Genomic DNA, 21,613 nt, shown 5'->3' with positions numbered 1-21,613 from the left:
AGAGGTGAAAAGTAGAACAGAGGATACTGGAGACTGGGAAGTGTAGGAGGAAGAGATGGAGAGGGAGAGACTTGTTAAAGGATACAAAATTGCAGCTAGATAGCAGGAATAAATTCTATTGTTCTATATCACTGCAGGATGACTAAAGTTAACAATAATATATCACAGTTTCAAATAGCTAAAAGGAAGATGTTAAATGTTCCAACACAAAAATATGATAAATGTTTGAGATGATGGATGCTAATTACCTTGAACTGATCACTGTACATTATATGTATCAAAACATCACTGTGTACCCCATGAATATTAACGATTGTTACTTGTCAATTTGAAAAATGTGTAAAGAATGCAATAATGTTAAAAAATAGGCCGGGCACAGTGGCTCATGCCTGTAATCCCAGCAATTTGGAAGGCTGAGGCAGGCGGACCACCTGAGGTCAGGAGTTTGAGAACAGCCTGACCAACACGGAGAAACCCCATCTCTACTAAAAATACAAAAATTAGCTGGCTGCGGTGGTGCATGCCTGTAATCCCAGCTACTCGGGAGGCTGAGGCAGGAGAATCGCTTGAACCCAGGAGGCGGAGGTTGTGGTGAGCCGAGATTGCGCCATTGCACTCCATCCTGGGCAACAAGAGCAAAACTCCATCTCAAAAAATAGTAATAATAAAATTAAATAAAGAATTAAAAATAAATAAAAAGAGGAGCAATGGAACAAATATTTAGGGAAAGAGCTGCTTTGAGCCCCAAATCACTCCAGGTGGATAGCACCCTAATCTTAATTTAAATGTTACTGCTTATAACAGAAGAGCTCATTCTAGCTAGGCATGGTGGCTCATGCCTGTAATCCCAGCACTTTGGGAGGATGAGGTGGGGGGATTTCTTGGGATCAGGAGTTCAATACCAGCCTGGGCAACATAGCGAAAGCATGTCTTTGAAAAAAAAAATTTTTTTAATTAGCCAGGCATGGTGGCACTTACCTGTAGTCCCAGCTACTCAGGAGGCTGAGGTGGGACGATTACTTGAGCCCAGGAGGTCAAAGCTGCAGTAAGCCATAATTGCACCACTGCACTCCAGCCTGGGCGACACAGTGAGACCCAGTCTCAAAAACAAAACAAAGCAATACAAAAAAAACCTCACCCTGCCTTTTGATTAAAGGGATAAAGTGAGGAAAGAAGTGGGTTTTTTTATTTGCTACGTACAGGAGGATTCAATTCAGATCAGTTCAATTTAACAAATATTTGTTGAGCCCTACTCTATATCAGACATTATTAGGTACAGAAGATATGAATAAAATGTCTGTCTTCAGGAAGTTCAAAGTCTGCAGAGAAAGACTAGTAAACCAAAATTTTATGAGACTATAATGAAACACTATTACACATCCACCAGAATGTCTACAATTTAAAACTCACACAATACCAAATATCGATGAAGATATGAAGCAACACATTTTTGGTGGGAGTGTAAATGGTATAATCATTTTGGGGAAAAGTCCAGCAGTTTTTTTAAAAACAAAAACTAAATGTAAATATTCTATGACCCAAAAATATCAGTCATAGAATTGAGTGTGTGTGTGTGTGCATGTATCAACAAAAAGACCTTCACAGGAATATTCATAGTAGCTTTGTTCACAATAGCCAGAAACGGGAAGCAACCCAGGTGTGCTTCAACTGAAGAATGGATTTTTAGAATTTAGTATATCTATACAATGGAATATTACTTGGTAATTTGAAGACTTTTAAAAAATAATGACCTTGCCGGGTGAGGTGGCTCATGCCTATAATCCTAGCACTCTGGGAGGCCAAGGCAGGCAGATCACCTGAGGTCAGGAGTTCGAGACTAGCCTGTCCAACATAGTGAAACCCTGTCTCTACTAAAAATACAAAAATTAGCTGGCGTGATGGCACACGCCTGTCATCCCAGCTACTCAGGCAGGAAAATCACTTGAACCCAGGAGGCGGAGGTTGCAGTGAGCCAAGATCGTGCCACCACACTCCAGCCTGGGCAACAGAGTGAGAATCTGTCACAAAATAATAATAATAATAATAATAATAATAATAATAATAATAATAACCCTGTCTCTACTGAAAAACATAAAAAATTAGCCAGAGGTCGTGATGCATACCAGTAGTGCTAGCTACTTGAAAGGCTGAGGCAGGAGAATTCCTTGAGCTCAGGAGCTCAAGGCTGCAGTGAGCTATGACTGCACCACTGCCCCCCAGCATGGGTGACAGAGTGAGATCCTGAATCTAAAAGCAAACAAAAAAAAATTACTGATACATACAACCTATGTATCTCAAAAACATTATGCTGAGTAAAAGATTTAGTCTTACATGAAAGAGTACAGTTCAATGGATATAAAGTTCTATAACAGGCAAAACTAGTAGGAAGAAAATCAGAATAGTCATTGCCTCTAAAGGAGATTATTTCCTGGGAAGGGGCTTGGGTACACTTTTCGGGGTGGGGGTAATGTTCTATATCTTGATAGGTTTGTAGGTTACTCACATGTATTGAGAGGTGACAACGTGCTAGCAGCCCTCACTGGCTCTCGGCGCCTCCTCAGCCTTAGCGTCCACTCTGGCCATGCTCAAGGAGCCCTTCAGCCCGCCACTGCGCTGTGGGGGCCCCTCTCTGTGCTGGCTGAGGCTGAAGCCAGCTCCCTCTGCTTGTGGAGAGGTGTGGCGGGAGAGGCGGGGGCGGGAACCAGGGCTGAACGCGGCTAGTTCCGGGTGGGCGCAGGCTCCGAGGTCCCGCACTGAGAGCAGCCGGCCGGCACCGCCTGCCCGGGCAGTGAGGGGTTTAGCACCCGGGCCAGCAGCTGCGGAGGGTGTGCCGGGTCCCCCAGCACTGCTGGCCTGCCCCCGCGGAGCTTGAATTCTTGCTGGGCCTCAGCCGCCTCCCCGTGGGGCAGGGCTGGGGACTTGCAGCCAGCCATGCCCAAGCCCCGCCCCGGGCTCCCGCCAGCCCGACCCTACCCTACGGGCGCCGCCCCCTGCTCCTAGGCGCCCGGTCCCATCCACTGCCCAAGGACTGAGGGGTGTGGGCGTGCGGGCGCGGGACTGGCAGGCAGCTCTGCTAGCGTGTCCCCAGCACAGGATTCACTAGGGGAAGCCAGCTGGGCTCCTGAGTCAGTTGGGGACTTGAGAGAACTTTTATGTCTAGGGGAGGATTGTATATGCACCAATCAGCACTCTGTGTCTAGTGGGGGAGGGGGGGTTGTAGATGCACCAATCAGCACTCTGTATCTAGCTAATCTGGTGGGGACTTGGAGAACTTTTGTGTCTAGCTAAAGGATTGTAAATGCACCAATCAGTGCTCTGTGTCCAGCTCAAGATTTGTAAACGCACCAATCAGCACTCTGTATCTAGCTAATCTGGTGGGGACTTAGAGAACTTTTATGTCTAGCTAAAGGATTTTAAATACACCAATCAGCACTCTGTGTGTAGCTCAAGGTTTGTAAAAGCACCAATCAGCACTCTGTGTCTAGCTCAAGGTTTGTAAACACACCAATCAGTGCTCTGTGTCTGGCTAATCTAGTGGGGGCTTGGAGAACTTTTACATCTAGCTAGAGGATTGTAAATACACCAATCAGCACTCTGTGTCTAGCTCAGGGATTGTAAATGCACCAATCAGCTCTCTGTAAAACGGACCGATCAGCTCTCTGTAAAACTGACCAATCAGTAGGATGTGGGTGGGGCCAGATAAGGGAATAAAAGCAGGCTGCCCCAGCCAGCAGTGGCAACCCGCTCAGGTCCCCTTCCACACTGTGGAAGCTTTGTTCTTTCACTCTTTGCAATAAATCTTGCTGCTTCTCACGCTTTGGGTCCACACTGCCTTTATGAGCTGTAACACTCACTGCAAAGGTCTGCAGCTTCACTCCTGAGGCCAGCAAGACCACACACCCACTGGGAGGAATGAACAACTCCAGACGGGAGGAATGAACAACTCCAGACGCACTGCCTTAAGCACTGTAACACTCACCACGAAGGTCTGCAGCTTCACTCCTGAAGCCAGTGAGACCACGAACCCACCAGAAGGAAGAAACTCCGAACACGTCCGAACATCAGAAGGAACAAACTCCAGACGCACCATCTTTAAGAACTGTAACACTCACCGCGAGGGTCCGCGGCTTCATTCTGGAAGTCAGTGAGACCAAGAACCCACCAATTTTGGACACAGTATGATTTAGTGAATCTCATGGTACACTTAAGATCACCACTGCACCCCAGCCTGGGCAACAGAGTGAGACCCTGAATCTTAAAAAAAAAAAAAAAAAGTACTGATACATACAACCTATGTATCTCAAAAACATTATGCTGAGTAAAAGAAGTCTTACATGAAAGAGAATATACTGTACAGTTCAATTTATATAAAGTTCTATAACAGGCAAAATTAGTTGGAAGAAAATTGGAATAGTCACTGCCTCTAGAAGAGAAGACTTCCTGGAAAGGGGCTTCAGTACAGTATTCAGGGTCAGGGTCATATTCTATATCTTGATAGGTGTGTAGGTTACTCACATGTATGATTTAGTGAATCTCATGGTACACTTAAGATTTGTGCATTTCACATTTCATTGTACATAAATTTAACATGAAATTTAAAAATAAGAATTACAAACAAATATAGAACTCTATATGTTATGTAGGAACTCTGATATGTATTCTGAGTTATTTGGAAAAAAGTATATTGATATCTGCAACTTACTTTGAAAAGCATTTTTCTAAAAACGTGGATTGATGGATAGAGAGATGTGACAAAGTAAGCACAATAAAACATTAATTGTGTGATCACTGCAAAATTCTTTCAACTTTTCTGCTTGAAAATTTTCCTCATAAAATGTTGAAGAAAATTATATGCAAGTGTAAAGATGTGTAAGGCTCAGAGGTACAGAGAAGGCAGTTCACTCTAGCTTTGGAGGAAAGTGGGGAGATGTCAGAGACAATGTCAATGAAATGGTGATGTCTGAGTTGTGTTCTGAATGAACAAGCTTTCACCAGGCAGTCAAATAAGTTGGTGAATAAGATGTTTTGGTAGCTACAAGTAGTCTCATCTTGATGGACATGGGTATATAGATAAGAGTTACCAGAGATGGACATAACGTTATAAGCAGAGGTCAAATTATAGAGTTGTCTGTGCCATTCTAAAGTTTTGTCTTATCAGTGATGGAGGGTTATTGTAAAATAGGCTATGGCGTGGTCTGCTTTGCGCTTTAGAAAGATCATGCTGAAAACAGTATGAAAGAGAAACTTTCAACCACAAGCCTAGAGGAGGAAAAACCAGGATGAAGACCGTTGCAATAGACCAGACAAGGCGTATTAGTGGCCTGATTTAGGGCAGTGGAAGTGCAAGTGATGAGAAGACATTGGACTTGAAAACTGTTTAAGAGCTAAGGTTGACAGGAGATAAAATTGACAAAGCTAGTGATTGAGTGGACATGTGAAGTGAGAGAAAAAGGAAGAGTTGAGGATGATTCTCAAGGTTCTGAGTAAACAATGATAGAATCTAAAGGTGGGGGGCAAGTTTTAGGTGAGTAAATATGCAATTTGGGAAATGTTTATTTTTTAATGCCTATATGGAATGTCCAGGTACACCTGTTTAGGAGGGTATTAGATATATAACCTTGGCCTTAGTAGGGAAGTCAGTATTCGGTTGATTGATTTTATTTGCTTTTTATTATCTATTCACACTTTAATTCATTTCAAAGATGATTTGGGACATAACAACCAATATATAGTGTCAGGTTCATGACTATGCCAATTGTCATGTTGAGGTCCAAAGAGAGTAGATGGATGAGGAGAAAGAACACTCAGGGAGCCTTAGGCAGGTGAAAGATGATTTTATTCAGCAGCAGCTCTCATCAACAGCTTTCTCATCAGCAGCTTACTTACACTGTCTCTCTCGCACTGTCCTCCCTGTCTCGGCTGCTTGCTCTGAACTGCTCCCATACACACAGCTGCACAGCCGGTTCTCCCCTGCTTTCAGGGTCAGCAGCTTAACTCTTTCTCTGTTTCCCTGGGCACGAGAGACAAGCCAAGCCATGACCTGGCTCCCCTCTGTCCGTCCACAAGACAAGACAGCTCTGGTTCTCTCTCTGTTTCTCTGGGCACCAGTACAAGAGCCATGCTGAGCCATGCCTAAGAGCCAAGCCCCACGCTATAGTGTCAGCCGGGCAGTTATACCTTTTAAAGACAACAGCAGCTCCAAGCCAAGAATGAACTTACACAAACAGGTGATAACAAATGGAGTATGAGCCTGCACCCTAAACCCACTGAATCACGCAGGCCTGGATGTCTGCCTTGGCCTAACCTTGACCAAAGAACATCCATGTACCTTACATATAGTTAAAGCTATCAAATTGGATGAGATCTGGTCTATTACTAGCCCCTTACACATGGCAAAGGGAAAAATCAATCATTATGTTCTACAGCAACACCCACATAGTGTGTGTGTTTCCCCATGAGGATACAGTCTACCTCTATCTATGAAGCAGTAGAAAGAACACTCAGCAAGGAGTTGGGAAACATGGTTTCTGTTTCCAGCTCCTACGTTACAATGTGACCCTAGGCAACTCATTTAAGCTCTCAGAGGCCTCTGATGTGAAAAGGCTGGATTGTGTGATCTCTATGGTTATTTCCAGCACTGGAATGGGAATTCCCTTTGAACCCTATTTCCTGATTCATTATCCAGCCCTTTTCCTCCCTTTGGTGACCCCCAGTTGGCCTCCAAGGTGCCAGTTAGCAGTTCAACTTGAGAAGGAGAAAAAGGAAAGTAAAAAATGTTTGCTCTATGCTGGTTATTATGACAAGAAAATATAAAAATGGGAAAAACTAACATTATTAAAGTTGTTTGGACCTGGAGGTTTTGGTTCATATGGATTCACTCTATCACAGAAGATCACAGACAATGTAAATTCAGCTACACTCCAAGAAAGACCATTTAAACTAGGCTTATTTAAAGGCAAATAGGGATGTCCCTATGCTTCAGTCTTCCCATGCATTTCTACAGAAATCTTCTAGTTATAACATTCCAATTATAACAAAAAGTGTTCAGCCAACTTCATAATTTAATTTTCAGAAAAATAAATAAATACAACCAAACACAAAGCTTTTTCTTTAAATGTAATTAAGGATCCAATGACCTAAAAGGGAAAGATTAAGCTTTCCAGAACAATAAAAATACATGGATCTGAGCAAAATTTGGGGGAAATTCCCAGTATAGTCAGCTCACTATGTTCAACTTACTTTAAGTTCAAGCCATGACAAACTTCACAGAATGCTACAAATGACCTTTCCTCTGATTTGGGGGATACTTTTTCAATGGTGTCCAATGCTCCTTCCTCTCTTCTCTGTATGGAAAATGCTTGCATCCAGTGTTCTCAAACTTGGGTGATGTGTATCATAATCCCCCCCCCGACCCTCCCCCCATGGTGGGCATGTTAAAAAAAAATACAAAACAGATGGCTGGTCCCTACCCTCAGTTTGTAATTCATTAAGTCTGGAAAGGGCCCAACAAATGGCATTTCTAACATGTTCTCAGGGGATGCAGATGCTGCTGGCCAGGAACCACACTTTAGGAACCACCAGTCCTATGCCTACTTCTATTTCAAAAACTCAGCTCAAATCCCACTCCCTGAGTGAAGATGGGGTAGAGAAGGGAGGGGTATCCCCTGTTCCTTCTCCTCCCAAAAGGCTATCAATAGCTCCATAGCACAGCTGTTTTACATCTCTGGTCCCAATCTGCTCACCAGATCTGTTTCTACCCCACCTCCACCCCACTCCTTTGCAACTTACTTGAAAGGGAGGCCCAAATCTTATTCCTACTTTTATGTTTCTCAGTATCTACAACAGTGTCCATTCCCACCAGATACTTAATAAATGGACCCCCCCTACACACACACAAAATACACAAATGAATAGAAAAATGACTATGAAAGCACTTTTAAAGTCAAAGTGCTATGAAAAACATGTTGCAAATGAATCTGCAATCTAGTTACAATACAGACTTTTTTGTTTGTTTGTTTTTTGAAACGGAGTCTCACTCTCACCCAGGCTGGAGTGCAGTGGTACAATCTCAGCTCTCTGCAACCTCTGCTCTCAGGCTCAAGCAATTCTCCTGCCTTAGCCTCCTGAGTAGCTGGGGTTACAGGCACCCGCCACCACACCTGGCTAATTTTTGTATTTTTTTTTTAGTAGAGTCAGGGTTTCACCATGTTGGCCAGGCTGCCCTCGAACTCCTGACCTCAAGCAATCTGCCCACCTCAGCCTCCCAAAGTTCTGGGATTACAGGTGTCAGCTACCTTACCTCACCTTAAAATGCAGACTTTGATTCAGAAAGTCTAAGGTGGGGCCTGAGAGTTTGTATTTTTAATAAGCTGTAGGTGAGGCTAACACTGTCTATGGCCCACACTCTAAGTTGCAAGGTTTTATACTGGTGGTTCCCAGCTTTGACTATACATTAGAATTTCCCCATGGATCTTTGAGAATATAGAGTCTGATCCACTTCCCAAATTAAATCAGAATCTCTGAGTGTGAGACCCAGACATCAGTATTTTTAAAATGTTCCTCAGTAATTCTAATGCACAGCCAGGGCTGAGAATAGTTGATCTCTAAGTAATCACACATGATATATTCAAATTACCTTAAAATCTAAACTATGTGTTCCAAACATGAGAGTTTTCTATTATTTATGATTGCATTAATGTTGATTATACCAAATATATCATTTTATTCTCTTCAAATCACTTACTTATTGTAAAATAATGTCTTTACCCAGCATTATCTAAACAGCCAGAAAAGAAACTTCTAACAGCTTTTAAAATAAAGCTTTACTTAATATTTAAAGTTTACTTAATGTTTACTTGAAGTTTCTCAACTTTCTACCATCTTTAAAAAAAAATCAGTAACTGTTTTATACAATAATTATGATATATATTTTTCTTAGAAATAGGCCAATGTACCTGCCAAAGAAAGTGCCCTCAACATTAAGGATGCCAAGTGTCAGATGTCACAGCATGTGGTCCTAAAAAGCTGACTTCCAGAGTGCTCCATTGTTTTTTGTTGTTTGTTTGTTTTGAGACAGAAATTCGCTCTTGTTGCCCAGACTGGAGTGCAATGGCGCGAACTCGGCTCACTGCAGCCTCCGCCTCCCAAGTTCAAGCAATTCTCCTGCCTCAGCCTCCTGAAAGTAGCTGGGATTACAGGTGCCCGCCACCACACCCAGCTAATTTTTGTATTTTCAGTAGAGACGGGGTTTCACCATGTTGGCCAGGCTGGTCTCGAACTCCTGACCTGAGGTGATCCACCCACCCCAGCCTCCCAAAGTGCTGGGATTACAGGCATGAACCACCGTGCCTGGTTTCTGTTGTTTTTATAGTCTGCCTTAAAGAAGCAGAGTCAGGTGACTTTAAAAAAATCTATTTTAAGAAAAATTATCAAATAAAAATCCACAGCTACACAGAAGATATATTAGAGAGTGTTCTTTCAAACAAAATAAAGATCTTAATAGCATACCTTTAACTTTTAAGTAAGTCACCAGAGTTCCTATAAAATATAATCCAGTCTTCTACTCAATTTCTACCAACTCTTCACAAAGACATCTGTTCCATAATGTAAGGAATGTTTATAGGGTTAACTTTGATCTTGGTGTTTAAAAAAGCAGCCCAGATAATACAAAACTTTCTAGACTTGGAGTGATCTGTTTTAACATTGTACTAGAAATGGGCTACATAATCCATTTCAGGTCCCTGAATCCTGGGTTTCAATCAGCAGATGCTGGAGTCTCCTCTTGCCAAAATGTGAATTAAAATATCTTGTACAGTACTAGGAAGAGGTACTCGGCCAACACTACCAACTCTAGTGTTGCTGCAGCTAAGTCTCAGAATGATAAAGAGAAGCTCAGTTATGCATTTGGTCAAACCAAAGCTGAGTGCAGGAACTAAGTAAACCTCTCACAAGCCTCTTACCCTTTAAGAATAAAAGATTGAGGAGAGGATGTGGAGAAATAGGAACACTTTTACACTGTTGGTGGGACTGTAAACTAGTTCCACCATTGTGGAAGTCAGTGTGGCGATTCCTCAGGGATCTAGAACTAGAAATACCATTTGACCCAGCCATCCCATTACTGGGTATATACCCAAAGGACTATAAATCATGCTGCTATAAAGACACATGCACACGTATGTTTATTGCGGCACTATTCACAATAGCAAAGGCTTGGAACCAACCCAAATGTCCAACAGTGATAGACTGGATTAAGAAAATGTGGCACATATACACCACGGAATACTATGCAGCCATAAAAAATGATGAGTTCATGTCCTTTGTAGGGACATGGATGAAATTGGAAATCATCATTCTCAGTAAACTATCACAAGGACAAAAAACCAAACACCGCATATTCTCACTCATAGGTGGGAATTGAACAATGAGAACACATGGACACAGGAAGGGGAACATCACACTCTGGGGACTGTTGTGGGGTGGGGGTAGGGGGTAGGGATAGCATTAGGAGATATACCTAATGCTAAATGACAAGTTAATGGGTGCAGCACACCAGCATGGCACATGTATACATATGTAACTAACCTGCACATTGTGCACATGTACCCTAAAACTTAAAGTATAATAATAATAAAATAAAATAAAATAATAAAAAACAAGGAAAAAAAACAAAATTACTTTCACACATACAGACTTAGTATCACTCATAATACAAAAGAAATGTTTAATAAATGTGTACTAGATTAATAAAAAAATAAAAGACTGAAATAATAACCTTTAGAAGACTAATAGTTAAAATTCTTCATTAGGTACAACTCTTATGATGTACCTTTTCTGATAATCTTACATTTCCAGGCAATTGTAATTGTCAAAGAGATATTTGAAACAGCATGATTTGTATTCATGTTAAAAAAAAAAGATGACAATGTGCCAAATTCAATAAATTGTGCTATTGTGAAATAACCATCTGACGGAAAGGAGAAGTGCCAGGAATTGGCCAAAGGGTTCTCTACACATAAATTTCCTAATGGACTGAAGTTTATATTCTTATGGCTGAACTCAAAACACAAAAATGCTTTGTACATATTAAGGAAAGGTATTATTAAACCTAAGATCCAGCTTTTATTCCCCTCTAATTAACTCAGCACCTTGAAATCTGGTTTCCAGTTTTATCCTATTTCTGAAACTTTTCTAAGATTAGCAATGGCATCCCACAGAAAAGAGAACAGGTGCCAGAAATCTGGAGAATATCTTTTCCCCCACTGATTTTCAACAAAGGGAAGAATATAAATTATATAAAACAAAATGGGGGCAAGTAAATCCACCATTGATTCTAGGAAAATCTCTAGAATTATTTTAAATATATTAAACACTTAGAAAATTGTGATCACAAGGAATTACACTGAATTCAAGAACACTCATGACAAACATTTTTTCCTAAGATTCGTAATGTGGTAAAAATCTCAGAACTGCTATAGGTACTAAAAATCTGCATTTCAGCAGTCATGATGTCCTTATGGACAGGATGAATAAAGCGACTGCTCAAAAGTATACATAGAACCAAACCCAAAGAATGCTGAGTTATGAGTCAAAGTCACCCCAGACAAAGATTTCCAAAAGCATTCCCCAGAGCACCGACCTTGTCCCTAACTACTTCAAGATCTTACTGACAACTTGAATGAGGGTATTTGTGGCCCAGTGATCAAATTTTCAGACAATTTGAAGGTAGGAAATGCCATTAATGGTAAATAACTGAATTAGATCACAAAAAGGTCACACCTGTCTGCACCAATAGGCCAAATCTAACCAGATTTAATTTAACAGGACAAACATAAAGTACTACCCAACATTGGGTAGTTTACAAAGGAAAGAACTTTAATTGACTCAGTTCTGCAGGGCTTTGGAGGCCTCAGGAAACTTACAATCACAGTGGAAGGGGAAGCAAACATGTCCTTCTCATGGCAGCAGGAAGAAGTGCCAAGCAAAAGGGGAAAAGCCCCTTTTAAAACCATCAGATCTCGTGAGAACTCACTCACTATCATGAGAACAATAGATGTAACCACCCCCATGATTCAATTACCACACATCTGGTTCCTCCTACAACACATGGGGATTATGGGAAGTACAATTCAAGGTGAGATTTGGGAGGGAACACAGCCAAACCATATCATCCAAGGTGTGTGTGTGTGTGTGTGTGTGTGTGTGTGTGTGTGTGTGTATCACATTTTATTTATCCACTCATTGATTGATGGGCATTTGGGCTGGTTCCATATTTTTGCAATTGAGAATTGTGCTGCTATGAACATGCATGTGCAAGTATCTTTTTTGTACAATGACTTTTCTTCCTCTGTGTAGATACAGAGGAGTGGGATTACTGGATCAAATGGTAGATATACTTCTAGCTCTTTGATATACTTCTAGCTCTGAATCGCCACAGTTTTCCATAGTGGTTATACTAGTTTACATTCCCACCAACAGTGTGAAAATGTTCCCTTTACACCACATCCACACCAACATCTATTATTTTTGGTTTTTTTATTATGGCCATTCTTGCAGCAGTAAGGTGATACTGCATTTATTTTTGATTTGCATTTCCCTGTTAAATAGTGATGTTAAGCATTTTTTCATATGTTTGTTGGCCATTTGTATATCTTCTTTTGAGAATTATCTATTCACATTCTTTGCCCACTTTTTGATGTGATTGTTTGTTTTGTTCTTGATGATTTGTTTGAGTTCCTTGTAGATTCTGGAGATTGGTGTTTTGTTGGGTGTCTAGATTGTGATGATTTTCTCCCACTCTGGGTTGTCTGTTTACTTTGCTGATTTATTTCTTTTGCTGTGCAAAAGTTTTTATGTAATTAAGTCCCGTCTGTTTATCTTTATTTTTGTTGTGTTTGCTTTTGGGTTCTTGCTTGTGCAGTCTTTGCCTAAGCAAGTATCCAGAAGGGTGTTTCCAGCGTTTTCTTCTAGAAATTTTATGGATTCAGGACTTAGATTTAAGTCTTTGATCCATCGTGAGGTGATTTTTATATAAGGTGAAAGATGAGGATCCAGTTTCATTCTTCTACATGTGGCTTTCCAATTATCCCAGCATCATTGTTGAATAGGGTGTCTTTTCCCTGTTTTTTGTTTTTGCTTCCTTTGTCAAAGATTGGTTGAATGTAAGTATTTGGCTTTATTTCTGGGCTCTCTATTCTGCTCCATTGGTCTATATGCCTGTTTTTACACCAGTACCGTGCTGTTTTAGAGACTGTGGCTTTATAGTGTAGTTTGAAGTCTGGTAATGTAATGCCTCCAGATTTGTTCTTTTTACTTAGTCTGGCTTTGACTATGTGGCCTTTTTTGGTTTCATATGAATTTTAAGACTGGTTTTTCTAGTTCTGTTAAGAAGGATGGTGGCATTTTAATGGAAATTGCATTGAATTTGTAGATTGCTTTTGGCAGTATGGTCATCTTCACGATATTGATTCTACCCATCTATAAGCATGAGATGTGTTTCCATTTGTTTGTGTCATCTATGATTTCTTTCAGCAGTGTTTTATTGTTTTCCTTGTAGAGGTCTTTCACCTCCTTGGTTAAGTACATTCCTAAGTATTTTATTTTTTTGCAGCTATTGTAAAAGCAGTTGAGTTCTTGATATGGTTCTCAGCTTGGCTGCTATTGGTGTATAGCAAAGCTACTGACTGTGTATTTTAATTTTGTATCCTAAAACTTTGCTGAATTCATTTACCAGTTCTAGGAAGTTTTTAGATGAGTCTTTAGGATTTTCTAGATATGCAATCATGTTATCAGCAAACAGCAACAGTTTGGCTTCCTCTTTAGCAATTTCGGTGCCTTTTATTTCTTTCACTTGTCTGACTGCTGTGGCTAGGACTTCCAGTACTATGATGAGAAGTGGTGAAAGTGGGCATCCTTGTTTTGCTCCAGTTCTCTGAGGGAATGCTTTAAACTTTTCCCCATTCAGTATGATGTTGGCTGTGGGTTTGTCATAGATGATTTTTATTACCTTAAGGTACGTCCCTTTAATGTCCATTTCTCTGAGGGTTTTAATCATAAAGGGATGGTGGATTTTGTCAACTGTTTTTTCTGCATCTATTGAGATGATCATGTGATTTTTGTTTTTAATTATGTTTATGTGGTGTATACATTTATTGACTTGTGGATGTTAAAACATCCCTGCATCCCAGGTTTGAAACCCACTTGATCAAGGCAGATTATCTTTTTGATATGCTGTTGGATTCAGTTAGCTAGTAGTTTGTTGAGGATTTTTTGCATCTGTGTTCATCAGGAAGGTTGGTCTGTAGTTTTCTTCTTTTATTATGTCCTTTTCTGATTTTGTTATTAGGGCAATTTGGCTTCATAGAATGACTTAGGGAGGATTCCCTCTTTATCTTTTGGAATAGTGTCAATAGGTACCAATTCTTCTTTCAATGTCTGAGAGAATTCAGCTGCTAGTCCATCTGGTCCTAAACTTTTTTTGTTGGTAACTTTTTAATCACTTTTTCAATCTCGCTGCTTGTTATTGGTCTGTTCAAAGTTTCTGTTTCTTTCTGATTTAATCTAGGAGTGTTGTATATTCCAGGAATTTATCCACCTCCTCTAGGTTTTCTTGTTTAGCACATAAAGCTGTTCATAGTAGCCTTGAATGATCTTTTGTATTTCTATGGTATCAGTTGTAATGTCTCCTGTTTCATTTCTAACTGAGCTTATTTGGATCTTCTCTCTTCTTTGCTTGGTTAATCTCTCTAATGGTATATAGATTTTACTTATCTTTTCAAAGAACCAGCTTTTTGTTTTCTCTTTTGCATTTTGTTTGCTTGTTTCAATTTCATTTAGTTCTGCTCTAATCCTGGTTATTCCTTTTCTTTGGATGCATTTGGGTTTGGTTTTTTCTTGTTTCTCTAGCTCCTAGAGGTGTGACCTTAGATTGTCTATTTGTGCTCTTTCAGACTTTTGGATGTAGGCATTTAATGCTATGAACTCTCTTCTTAGCACTGCCTTTGCTGTATCCCAGAAGTTTTGATAGGTTGTGTCACTATTATTGTTCAGTTCAAATATATATATATATAATTTTTTTTTTTTTTTTTTTTTAGATGGAGCCTCACTCTGTCACCTAGACTGGAGTGCTATAGCTATAGCACAGTCTCAGCTCACTGCAACCTCCACCTCCCAGGTTCCAGCAATTCTCCTGCCTCAGCTTCTGAAGTAGCTGGGATTACAGGTGCCTGCCACCATGCCCAGCTGATTTTTGTATTTTTAGTAGAGACAGGTTTTCACAATGTTGGCGAGGCTAGTCTCAAACTCCTGATCTCAAGTGATCTGCCCGCCTCAGCCTCCCAAAGTGCTAGGATTACAGGTGTGAGCCACCACACCTGGCCTAGTTCAAAGAATTTTTTAATTTCCATGTTGATTTTATTGTTGACCTGAGGGTCATTCAGGAGGAGGTTATTTAATTTTCATGTATTTGCATGGCTTTGAGGGCTCCTTTTGGAGTTGATTTCCAATTTTAGTCCACTGTAGTCACAGAGAGTACTTGCTATAACTTTGATTTTCTTAAATTTGTTGAGACTTGTTTTGTGGCCTATCATATGGTCTATCTTGGATACTGTTCAATGTGCTCACGAATAGAATATACATTCTGCAGTTGTTGAGTAGAAGGTTCTGTAAATAGCTGTGAAGTCTATTTGTTCTAGGGTATAGTTTAAATCCATTGTGTCTGTATTGGCTTTTTGTCTTGACGACCTGTCTAGTGTCCTCCACTATTATTGTGCTGCCATCTATCTCATTTCTTAGGTCTAGTAGTAATTGTTTTATAAATTTGGGAACTCCAGTGTTAGATGCGTATATATTTAGGATTGAAATATTTTCCTTTTGGACTAGTTCTTTTACCATTGTATAATGTCCCTCTTTGTCTTTTTTAACTGCTGTACTTTTAAAGTTTCTTTTGTCTAATATAAGAATAGCTACTCCTGCCTGCTTTTGGTGTCCATTTGCCTGGAATATCTTTTTCCAACCCTTTACCTTAAGTTTATGTAATTCCTTACGTGAGTCATGTGTCATGTGAGTCTCTTGAAGACAGAAGATGCTTGATTGGTGAATTCTTATCCATTCTGCCACTCTGTACCTTTTAGATGGAGCATTTAGGCCATTTACATTCAACATTAATATTGAGATGTGAGGTACTATTCTGTTAATCATGCTATTTATTGCCTGAATACCTTGTAGTTTATTATAATTATTATTGTTTTATAGGTCCTGTGAGATTTATGCTTTAAGGTGGTTCTATTTTGGTGTATTTTGAGGATTTGTTTCATGATTTAGAGCTCCTTTTAGCAGTTCTTGTAGTGCTGGCTTAGTAGTGGCAAATTCTCTCAGCATTCATTTGTCTGAAAAAGACTATCTTTTCTTCATTTATGAAGCTTAGTTTTGCTGGATACAAAATTCTTGGCTGATAATTGTTTTGTTTAAGGAGACTAAAGATAGGACCCCAATCCCTTCTAGCTCGTAGGGTTTCTACTGAGAAATCTGCTGTTAATCTGTTAAGGTTTTCCTTCATAGGTTATTTGATGCTTTTGCCTCACAGCTCTAAAGACTATTTCCTTCGTCTTGAGTTTAGAAAACCTGATGAATGTGTGCCTAGGTCATGATCTTTTTACAATGAATTTCCCAGGTGCTCTTTGAGCTTCTTGTATTTGGATGTCCAGATCTCTAGCAAGGCTGGGAAAGTTGTCTTCTATTATTCCCTCAAATATGTTTTCCAAACTTTTAGATTTCTCTTCTTCCTTGGGAATACCAACTATTCTTAGGTTTACTTGTTTAACATAATCCTAAACTTCCTGGAGGCTTTGTTCATTTTTTTTTTATTCTTTATTATTTGTCTTTGTAGGATTGGCTTAATTCAAAACCTTTGTCTTCGAGCTTTGAGATTCTTTCTTCTACTTGTTCAATTCTATTGCTGAGATTTTCCAATGGATTTTGCAATTCTCTAAGTGTGTCCTTCTTTTCCAGAAGTTGTGATTGTTTTTTATTTAGGCTATCAATTTCACTGGAGATGTTTCCATTTATATTACTTTTTTCATTTCCTTAAGATGGACTTCACCCTTCTGTGGTATCTCCTTCACTGGCTTAATAGTCAACCTTTTGAATTCTGTTTCTGGCAATTTAGAGATTTTGTCTTGGTTTGGATCCATTCCTGTTGAGCTACTGTGATCTTTTGGGGGTGTTAAAGAACTCTGTTTTGTCATATTACCAGAATTGTTTTTCTGGTTTCTTCTCATTGGGGTAGACTATGTCAGAGGGAAGATCTGGGGCTCAAAGACTGTTGTTTAGATTATTTTGTCCCACCGGGTGCTGCTTTGACATGGTGCTCTGCACTTTCTCCTAGATTTAGGCCTTCCTGAGAGCTGAACTGCAGTGATTGTTATTTCTCTTCTGGATCAGCCACCCAGCAGAGCTACCAGGCTCCAAGCTGGTACTGAGGAGTGTCTGGAAAGAGTCCTGTGATGTGATCCATCTTCAGGTTTCTCAGCCATGGATACCAGCACCTGCTCAAGTGGAGGTAGCAGGGGAGTAAAGTGGACTCTATGAGGTGCTTGGTAGTATTTTTGTTGTGTTGCATTGGTTTTGTGTTGGTTGGCCTTCAGCCAGGAGGTGGTGCTTTCAAGAGCACATCAGCTGTGGCAGTACAGGGAGGATCAGGAGGTGGGTGGGGCCATAGAGCTCCCAAGAGGTTATTTTCTTTGTCTTTGGAGTTCCTTGGCTGTCCCATGGAGCCTGAAGTTGAAGTTCAAAGGGTCTGTGGATTATCTTGGCTTTCCTGGTATGTTCCTGTAGTAGTTATTGGAGCAAAAGTTCATGATATGGGTCTCCACACGCTTCTCTGTCTGTCTTAGTGGGAGCTGCAAGTTAGTCCTGCCTCCTATCTGCCATTTTCCCAAAATTTTAAAATTCTCTAATTTTGCCCTAGCCCAGGCCAGGGCCAAGGCTGCCTCAGGGAGTAGTAGTGTGCCTGTGGTCTGTGGCTGTGGGGTGGGTCTGGCACCTTTTAAAGTTTGATAAGAAACATTTACCAACTATTCTCTCTGAAGCCTGCTACGTGGAGACTTCATCTGCATAATAAGAACCTTAGTCTCCACAACCCCTTATCTTAACCCAGACATTCCTTTCTATTGATTTCAGGTCTTTAAATAACAACTTAACTCTTTCAATCAGTTGCCAATCAGAAAATCTTTGAGTCCACCTATGGTTTGATTTGATTAATGTTTGCTTGTAACTTCTGTCCCCCTAAAATGTACAAAATCAAGCTATAACCCAACCATCGTGGGTAAATGTTCTCAGGATCTCCTGAGGTTGTGTCATAGACATGTCCTTAACGTTGGCAAAATTAACTTCTAAATTGATTGAGACTTGTCTCAAATACTTTTTAGTTTACAGTACATTAATATGGTAATACTCTAACCCTCTAAAAGCCCTTTATTTGGGCTTTACTGAACTGCCTACTGTATAGCCCTACTGTATAGCTATTTCTAAGCAAATCTGAAAAACATTTATGATCTTAACAGCTATAATTTATTAAGTGTTTCTTGTGTACCTAGCACTCAGCTAGGTATTTATAAATAAATTACTTCTAAACCTCACCAAAATGCAGCAGAGGTATGCATTATTACTTCCATTTTATGTATATCCTCATGGAAACTCAGATGATTTAGAGATCTATGTGTCCAAAAATCAGAGGTCAAGTGCCTGGGCCACCTTCTTTCCACTTTCTCCCCAGATAATTGTCCCCAAATATTTTGGCCATCTTAGAAAAGTAGTCCCCATTCCAAGCCCCAACCCACCAAGTTCCTCAGCAGTTCCTAACCTTAGTAGAATACTCCTACAGATGCATTTCACACTTTGTTACCTCTATGCAATACATTCATAGCTTTATTTGGTCACTGATTGTATTAGTTCATTTTCACACTGCTGACAAAGACATATCAAGACTGGGAAGAAAACGAGGTTTAACTGGACTTACAGTTCCACATGGCTGGGGAGGCCTCAGAATCATGCCGGAGAGTGAAAGTCACTTCTTACATGGTGGCAGCAAGAGAGAAATGAGGAGGAAGCAAAAACGGAAACCCTGATAAGCCCATTAGATCTCCTGAGACGTATTCACTATCATGAGAATAGGACAGGAAAGACCACTCCCCATGATTCAATTACCTCCCCCAGGTCCTTCCCACAACATGCAGGAATTCTGGGAGATATAATTCAAGTTGAGATTTCAATGGGGACACAGCCAAACCATATCATTCCGCCCCTGGCCCCTCCAAATCTCATGACCTCACATTTTAAAACCAATCATGCCTTTCCAACACCCCCCCCCCGAACTCTTAACTCATTTCAACATTAATCCAAAAGTCCACAGTCCAAAGTCTCATCTGAGATAAGGCAAGTCCCTTCCACCTATGAGCCTGTAAAATAAAAAACAAGCTAGTTACTTCCTAGCTACAATGAGGGTACAGGTATTGGGTAAATACAGCCATTCCAAATGGGAGAAATTGGCCAAAACAAAGGGGTAACAGGGCCCATGCAAGTCTGAAATCCAGTGGACAGTAAAATTTTAAAGCTCCAAAATGATCTCCTTTGACTCCAGGTCTCACATCCAGGTCATGCTGATGCAAGAGGTAGGTTCCCATGGTGTTAGGCAGCTCCACCCTTGTGGCTTTTTAGGGTACAATCTCCCTCCTGGCTGCTTTCACGGGCTAGCATTGAGTGTCTGCAGCTTTTCCAGGTGCACAGCGCAAGCTGTTGGTGGATCTACCATACTGGGGTCTGGAGGATGATGGCCCTCTTCCACTAGGCAGTGCCCCAGTAGGGACTCTATGTGAGGGCTCCAACCCCACATTTCTCTTCTGCACTGCCCTAGCAGAGGTTCTCCCTGAGGGCCCCACCCCTGAAGCAAACTTTTGCCTGGGCATCCAGGCATTTCCATACATCTTCTGAAATCTAGGCAGAGGTTCCCAAACCTCAGTTCTTGACTTCTCTGCACCTGCAGGCTTAACACTACGTGGAAGCTGCCAAAGCTTGGGGTTTCCACCCTCTGAACCCACAGACCAAGTTGTATGTTGGCCCCTTCCAGCCATGGCTGGGGCAGCTGGGACACAGGGCACCATGTCCCCAGGCTGCACACAGCACAGGGACTCTGGACCTAGCCCACGAAGCCACTTTTTCCACCTGGGCCTCTGGGCCTGTGATGGAAGGGGCTGCTGTGAAGTTTTCTGACACAGCCTGGAGACATTTTCCCCTTCGTCTTGGGGATTAACATTAGGCTCCTTGCTACTTATGCAAATTTCTGCAGCTGGCTTGAATTTCTCCCCAGAAAATGGGCTTTTCTTTTATAACACATTGTCAGGCTGCAAATTTTCTGAACTTTTATGCTTTGCTTCTCTTATAAAACCCAATGCCTTTAACAGCACCCAAGTCACCTCTTCAATGCTTTGCTGCTTAGAAATTTCCTCCACAAGATACCCTAAATCATTTCTCTCAAGTTCAAAGTTCCACAAATCTGTAGGGCAAGGGCAAAATGCTACCAGTCACTTTGCTAAAACATCACAAGAGTCCCCTTTGTTCCAGTTCCCAACAAGTTCCTCTACTCCATCCGAGACCACCTCACCCTGGACCTTAACATCCATATCACTGTCAGCATTTTGGGCAAAGCCATTCAAGAAAGTCTCTAGAAAGTTCTCTAGAAAGTTCCAAACTTTCCCACATTTTCCTGTCTTCTTCTGAGCCCTCCAAATTGTTCCAACCTCTGCCTGTTATCCAGTTCCAAAATCACTTCCACATTTTCAGGTATCTTTTCAGCAACATCCCACTCTACTGGTAACCATTTCCTATATTAGTCCATTTTCATGCTGCTGATAAAGACATACCCAAGACTGGTAAGAAAAAGAGGTTCAATTGGACTTACAGTTCCATATGGCTGGGGAGGCTTCAGAATAATTGCAGAGGGCAAAAAGCACTTTTTACGTGGCAGCAGCAAGAGAGAAATGAGGAGGAAACAAAAGTGGAAACCCCTGACAAATTCATCAGATCTCATGAAACTTATTCACTATTACGAGAATAGCATGGGAAAGACCAATCCCCATGATGCAATTACCTCCTCTAGGTCTCTCCCACAACACGTGGGAATTCTAGAAGATACAATTCAAGTTGAGATTTTAATGGGAATACAGCCAACCCATATCACTGATGATCACCTGAATCACAGCTATGGTGGTGGCATCCAAGATTCTGAAAGACTTCTTCATCAGGTCTCTAATTCTCATCTTGTAGGACTCACAATGGCCATTTCTTGTTGAGATGCCACTCTTGAGCCCCCAAACCCACCACATTGTAAGTGTAACATCCCTGAGGGATTGATTTAACAGACTTGAACCAACCTTTGCAAATATAACAGTGAGAAAATTAAGACACTGAAAGAGATATCATCTAACCAACCCCTGTGTTGCCTTTAACCCCCAAACTGCCCTTAATCATTCCTGGGCTTGGGCCAAGCTAACTTTGAGAGATATTTATAGTTTAAACGATAATAGCCCTCCCCCAAAACTAAACTGCCTTTGTAAAGCTAGTG

The 21,613-nt window shown here is 40.9% G+C and overlaps 1 long non-coding RNA gene across 6 annotated transcripts in view; it reads right to left on the bottom strand.

The window, feature by feature from the left end:
- The window catches only part of LOC129526638 (uncharacterized), a 422,067-nt gene that overhangs the window by 364,444 nt on the left and 36,010 nt on the right, over positions 1–21,613 (bottom strand). For 2 of the 6 annotated variants that reach the window (XR_008671333.2, XR_010130753.1), the window contains exon 1: positions 2,504–3,094. The exons of 3 other annotated variants lie outside the window; for them this stretch is intronic. This is a non-coding gene — a long non-coding RNA (uncharacterized lncRNA). Of the gene's footprint in view, positions 1–2,503; positions 3,124–21,613 lie in introns of those variants that run through there. One more of the 6 variants, XR_010130754.1, reaches the window with a different exon arrangement.

The sequence above is a fragment of the Gorilla gorilla genome, chromosome 15 (genome assembly GCF_029281585.2).
Source record: "Gorilla gorilla gorilla isolate KB3781 chromosome 15, NHGRI_mGorGor1-v2.1_pri, whole genome shotgun sequence".
Taxonomy (NCBI): Eukaryota; Metazoa; Chordata; class Mammalia; order Primates; family Hominidae; genus Gorilla; species Gorilla gorilla.
Note: the sequence above shows the minus strand (reverse complement) of the source record. Positions and strands in the feature narration are given on the sequence as shown.